Genomic DNA, 5,864 nt, shown 5'->3' with positions numbered 1-5,864 from the left:
CCTCGTGTCCTTTGACAGAGTCCCATGATTGGGATTCCCATCATCCTTACATTCTGGTGCAACAAGATGTTCCAAGCTTATCTGGAAGTTTCTCTGCCCTGACCCAGGCGCTTTGAAAAGCTGCCAACCAGCCTCTATGTTCACCTCCACTTCCTACCTCCAGGCGGAACCTTAGAGTCTCCTGCGTGGGCCGGGAGAACAGCACAAAGGACCAACCTTTTCCGGTTGCGGCCGGAAGTCTCTCGGAGAGAGGAGGTTCTGTGTCAGGTGACCCGAGTCCGCGTAGGAGGGGTCCGAGGTCCGGCCCAACCGACTTGAGTAAGCTGACAGACTCGCGAAGCCCACGGCTGACGGAGGCCTTGGTGGCGTTAGCTGAGCAGCGGCAGGTACTTGGGCTGAGGGGAAGGGGAGCGCTAGGGGCCATCGAGACTGAGGGACGCGGGCGGAGGACAGGGTTCCGCCTTCTCCGGCCCCCGGGCCGCGACACCTGAGCTCAGGGGACAAACCTGGCTCTGCCTGGGGCCTTCCATTCCAAAAGAGAGGTCGACTGGTGTTGTGATCTTTCGTCCCGTAATTATAGTTTCGGGAAACTGAGGCTCCCCACGAGTTCTCCTTTCCAGGCAGGGACTCACTCGAGTGTCTTCCGCTCGCGGCCGCCTCTCTCATGTAGATGTGCTTTTAATGAGTTTGCCCCGAGTGGAGAAGCCGGCGGGGCCGGGAAGCGTGGTGAACAGAGATGGGCTTGGGAGGAAAGAGACCCGTTTTCGAGACTTCGCCGCCAATAGCCAATTGTGCGTTCTGGGCCAAATCCCTTCCCTGTGCTGGGCCTCAATATCATCATTTGTAAAACAGGGCAATGTTTCTCAAAATACTTTTCTTCTCCCATCCGCTTTGAACTGCCCTGTGGGTGCATGCTTTACCTTGGGGGACGCAAGACCTCTTATTTTGAATCTGGGTCGCAATATGAGAAACTGCGTTTTGAACAGACGCCTGGGGGGCGGGGTGGGGTGGGGGGACAGGGCGGTCCTGTACTTGCTGATGTTTGAAGCTCACTGATGTTAAGTGCTTTCCTGCCGTGAGTACTAGATACCCGTTCTTTGCTTTGAGGCAGCTGGAGCCTCTTCAGGATCTTTGAAAGAACTGGTCTTTATCCCAGAAAGGAGAAAATGGAAGGGAACTGTCTCTAAAACCTGAAAAAAAAAAATAGTTATGGTGAAGAGGGCTTCTATGTCATCTTTGCGGTCGAAAGAGGCTGAACTGAGACCAATAGGTGGATTCTACAGGAAGATTTTGACTTAATAGAAGAACTTAATGCTAGTCATAGGTGACCAGCAGTGGAATGGATTGCCTCCAAAGGTAATGAACTCCCTGTTGAAGGAGGTGTACAAGTATTAGATGACAGTCCTTTCCAACTTCAAAGTGTCTGATTTTGAGTAGTTATTTTGAATCTTTTTGACTGACTGACTTTTTTTGTCTGCTCTCTTTTCCTGACACCTCCATCCCCCCAGCCTACATCTTCTGGAAGTAAGGCCAGTGGGTCTGAATGTGATACATCTTATATAATCTCTCCCTGGTTGTCCTGTGAACCATTCTTTTCAAGGACTTTGGAATGGCCCATCTGATGAGGGCTCCTTAAAATGTTTGTTGAGTGAATAACCAAGCAAGGTCCTCACCCCATTGGTTTGTAGTTTATTTTCTTAGAACAACTTGGAAATGCCTCTAAAGAGTTTGTTTGATCAAGAGAAGCCAGTGAACTCTTTGGATCACACAATTGAGTCTCAGACCGATCCCTTGAGGTTGTTTAGGCCAGCCGTTCCTCCCTGAGACATAAATCTCTATCCTTTCTCCAGCAGTGTGTTGTATAGATGTTTTGTCTGCCAAGATAATTTTGCAGTCTGTTGACTAACATTCCAGCCAGCATTTAAAATCATTCCGTTTTGTGGACTCAACATACCAGTTCATCCTCACTTAGGGATAATCTTCAGATAATGCTTCTAGTGTATCTTTAGTTTTCTAATCAAATATCAAAGCTCTTTATTTTGTGATTAACTCCAAGATCACTTTTTGAAAACCTGTTAGAATGCTTATGTTGCCCTTTGGAGCTAAGATTCCATATTATGATCCAATACTGTTCACATGCTTCCTGCCCCGCAAAAGGTTGAGTGAGTTTCAGCCAAGACTTTCTATCTGTGTTTATCTTCTTGCCTTGTTTGTTTTTCCTAGTATTAAAAAAAAGAAAAAAAAAGTTGTGAAATGCTTATTCAGATATCATCCAGGTGCTGGGTAAAATAATTTTAATTTGGTGGTGTTTTTAAAACTTCTCAATCTGAAAATGTCTTTTTAAAAAAGTACCTGGATCGACATTTACATAGTGTGTTATTCAGGCCACTAGTCTGAAGAGATGCTTCCAAAAAAAGCGGTCGAAAGAGGCTGAACTGAGACCAATAGGTGGATTCTATTCCTATGGTAATAAGTTTGGAAAAAGCTACATGTGCATTATCCCTTTTATGGAGGGATATAGTACCCTATAGTACCATAATAAAGTATATAGTACCATAATAAAGGCACTGAGATATCCTGTAATAAAGAAATATGTCTAACCTTGTTTAATCTGTTGCCAAACTTAATTGATGTGAAGCACCTCTTTTTTTTTTAATTGAAGTGTACATTGGCAAATTCTGACCTAGAGCAAAAGTCTGCAATATATGGCTTGTGGTCCAAATCTGGCCCCACTGCCTGTTTTTGCATGGCCTGTGAGCTAGGAATGTTTTTTACATTTTTAAGTGATAGGGAATAAAGCAAGAGAAAATAATATTTTATGATATATGAAAATTATAGGAAAATCAAATTCATGTCCATAAATAAAGTTTTATTGGAACACGGCCATACTTGTTTATTTGCATATTGTCTTTGGCAACAGACTTAAGTCATTGCCCCAGAGACCATATAGTCTACAGAGTCTAAAGTTTTTACTGTATGATGCTTTACAGAAAAAACCTGCCAGCCCCTAACCTGTATCACATACATTTTTTAAACTTTCTATTTTGAAATAATTATAGACTTGCAAAAAGAATACACAGACTTCCTATATACTCTTTACCCAGCTTTCTCTAATGTTCACATTTTACGCAGTCATATTAAAATTATCTAAAGAATAAATTTAACATTAATACAACACTAATCTGTAGACTTTATTCAAATTTTGCCACCTGTCCTACTAATGTTCCTTTTCTGCTCCAGGATCCAATTCAGTTTGTATTTAGTTGTCAAGTCTCTTTGGTACCTTTCAGTCTGAGACTGTTCATAAGTCTTTTTTTTTTTTTCATGACTATAAACTTTTGAAAAGGATTGGCCAATTATTTTGTAGACTGTCTCAAATTTTTTTTGAGCTGGAATTCACCTATCATAAAATTCATCATTTTAAAGCGTACAATTCAGTGGTTTTTAATATGTTCATAAGGTTGTGCAACCATCACTACTATCTTAATTCCAGATCATTTTTATCACCCCAGGAAGAGACCCTGTACATATTAGCAATCACTCCCTATTCTTTCTTCTTGCCATCCCCTGCAACCATTAATCTAGAACCATATAGTATGTGGCCTTTTGTGTGGTTTCTTTAAGCATGTTTTCAAGATTCATCCATGTTGTAGCATATACCAGTACTTCATTCCTTTTACGGCTAAATAATATTTCATTGTGTGACTACACCACATTTCATTTATCCATTTATCATTTGATGGACATTTGGGTTGTTTCCATCTTTTGGTGACTGTGAATAGTGCTCCTATGGTTATTCATGTACAAATTTTTGTTTGAACATATTTTCAGTTTTCTTGGATGTGTATATCTAGGAGTAGAATTGCTGGGTCATATGGCAACTCTGTGTTTAACTTTTTGAGGAACCACCAAGCTGTTTTCCACAGCAGCTGCACCAATCTACATCTCCATTAGCAATATAGGAGGGTTCCATTTTCTCCATGTCCTCTTCAACACTTGTTATTGTCCTTTTTTAAAATTATATATCCACCCCAGTGGATGTGAAGCAGCATCTCATTGTAGTTTTTATTGCATTTTCCTAATGACTGATGCTATTGAACATCTTTTTCGTGTGCATATTGGCCATCTGTATATCTTCTTTGGAGAAATGTCTGTTCAGATCCATTGCCCATTTTGTAATTGAATTGTTTGTCATCATGTATAATCTTGCATGTAAATATTCAAAGAGTTTGCAGATCCCCTGATCTTAATGGAGTTGGATTTGGACATGCTGAAGTGCAGAGTAAGTTGTCTATTTGAAACCGCTGACCATACAGAGCTTGGCTCATCCCCAAGTACTGCTGACCATGCAGAGCTGGGGTGGCCATGGTCAAGTGAAAAAGATACCACAGCATCATCCAAGATGTGACAAGACCAATAGGGGATCCTGCTGTTTGGGAGCTACTCTAGTGTTTGGTCAGAGCACAGAGTAGAAGAGTAGGTAATGGCTTGGGACATGCGGGACTGGTGATAGCCTTGGGCAGCTGCTTGTGGTGGCAGAGCTATCAGTGCACCCACGCCTCTTTTGATCTCAGCATTTAGCTATATAACCAGACCGTCTTGAACATATACTTTAGAAAAATAATAATAATAATAAGCTAATTTTAACTCTGAAAGCAATGTTCATTTTAGACATTCTGGAAAATACAGAAAAGCTCCCCTCTCCTCCCACTCCAGTCATCTCTACTTCCAGTATCTAAAGAGAGCCTTTATTATAGTTGCTTTTTTTTCTTCTTGTTTCTTCCCCACTGGGTACATTTTTAATAGTTGAAATCATTCACTGTTCATAGTTCTATAGCTTGCTTTTTTCTTTTAACAGTTTGATGTTAATGTCTCCATGTTTTTGCCAGCCTCTTCTGTAAGCATGATTTCTAATACTTTTACTTAACCATTCACTTATTCAGTAAGTCTTATTGTAGATATAATGTTTATAACAAGTACTCAACATGGTCTTAGTGGGTGGAAATCTAGTTTTTCTTTTTTAATAGGAACATTTTAAAATATTATGTGGTAAAATATACATAACAATTTACCATTTAACTGTTTTTAAGTGTACAGTTCAGTGGCACTAAGTACACTCACAGTGTTGTGAACCATCACCACTATTCTGTTTTCAAAAATTTTTCAGCACCGCAAATATAAACTCTGTCCTCATTAAGAAATAACTCCCTGTTCTCCCCTCACCCTAGTTCCTGCTAACCTCTAATCCATTTTCTTTCTGCAAATTTGCCTATTATAGATATTTCCTATAATGAAATCATACAATAACCTTTGCGGAATGGCCTTTTGTGAAAATGTAGGGATTTTTTTCCCCCAATATTGTGCTAAAATATACATAGCATAAAATTTACCGTTTTAACCATTAAGTGTACAGTTCAGTGATTATTAAGTACATTCATTCTGTTGTGCAACCATTACCACCATCCATCTTCAGAACTCTTCATTTTGTAAAATTGAAACTACACTCATGAAACAATAACTCCCCTTTCTTTTCTCCCCCTCAACCATCGGCAACCACTCTCTCGGTCTTTATAAGTTTGACTATTCCAAGTACCTCACATAAGTGGAATCCTACAGTGTCTTTTTGTGAGTGGCTTATTTCACTTAGCATAATGTCCTCAAGGTTCATTCTTGTTGTAGCATGTGTCAGAATTTTCTCCCCTTTTAAGGTTGAATAATACTCCATGGTATGCATATACCACATTTTGCATATTCATTTGATGATGGACACTTGGGTTGCTTCCACATTTTAGCTATTGTGAATAATGCACATATGAACATGGGTGTACAAATATCTCTTCAAGACCCCATTTTCAATTCTTTTA

General features: G+C 40.1%; 1 protein-coding gene across 1 annotated transcript in view; it reads left to right on the top strand.

Annotated features, from left to right (window-relative positions):
* Positions 1–223: 223 nt before the first annotated feature.
* The window catches only part of RNF185 (ring finger protein 185), a 32,227-nt gene continuing 26,586 nt past the window's right edge, over positions 224–5,864 (top strand). Inside the window, exon 1 of the mRNA XM_011373287.2 lies at positions 224–386. The gene's annotated coding sequence lies outside the window, so the exon portion shown is untranslated. The remainder of the gene's footprint in view (positions 387–5,864) is intronic.

The sequence above is a fragment of the Pteropus vampyrus genome, unplaced genomic scaffold, assembly GCF_000151845.1.
Source record: "Pteropus vampyrus isolate Shadow unplaced genomic scaffold, Pvam_2.0 Scaffold223, whole genome shotgun sequence".
Lineage (NCBI taxonomy): Eukaryota > Metazoa > Chordata > Mammalia > Chiroptera > Pteropodidae > Pteropus > Pteropus vampyrus.
This window is presented reverse-complemented; position numbering and strand designations above follow the sequence as displayed.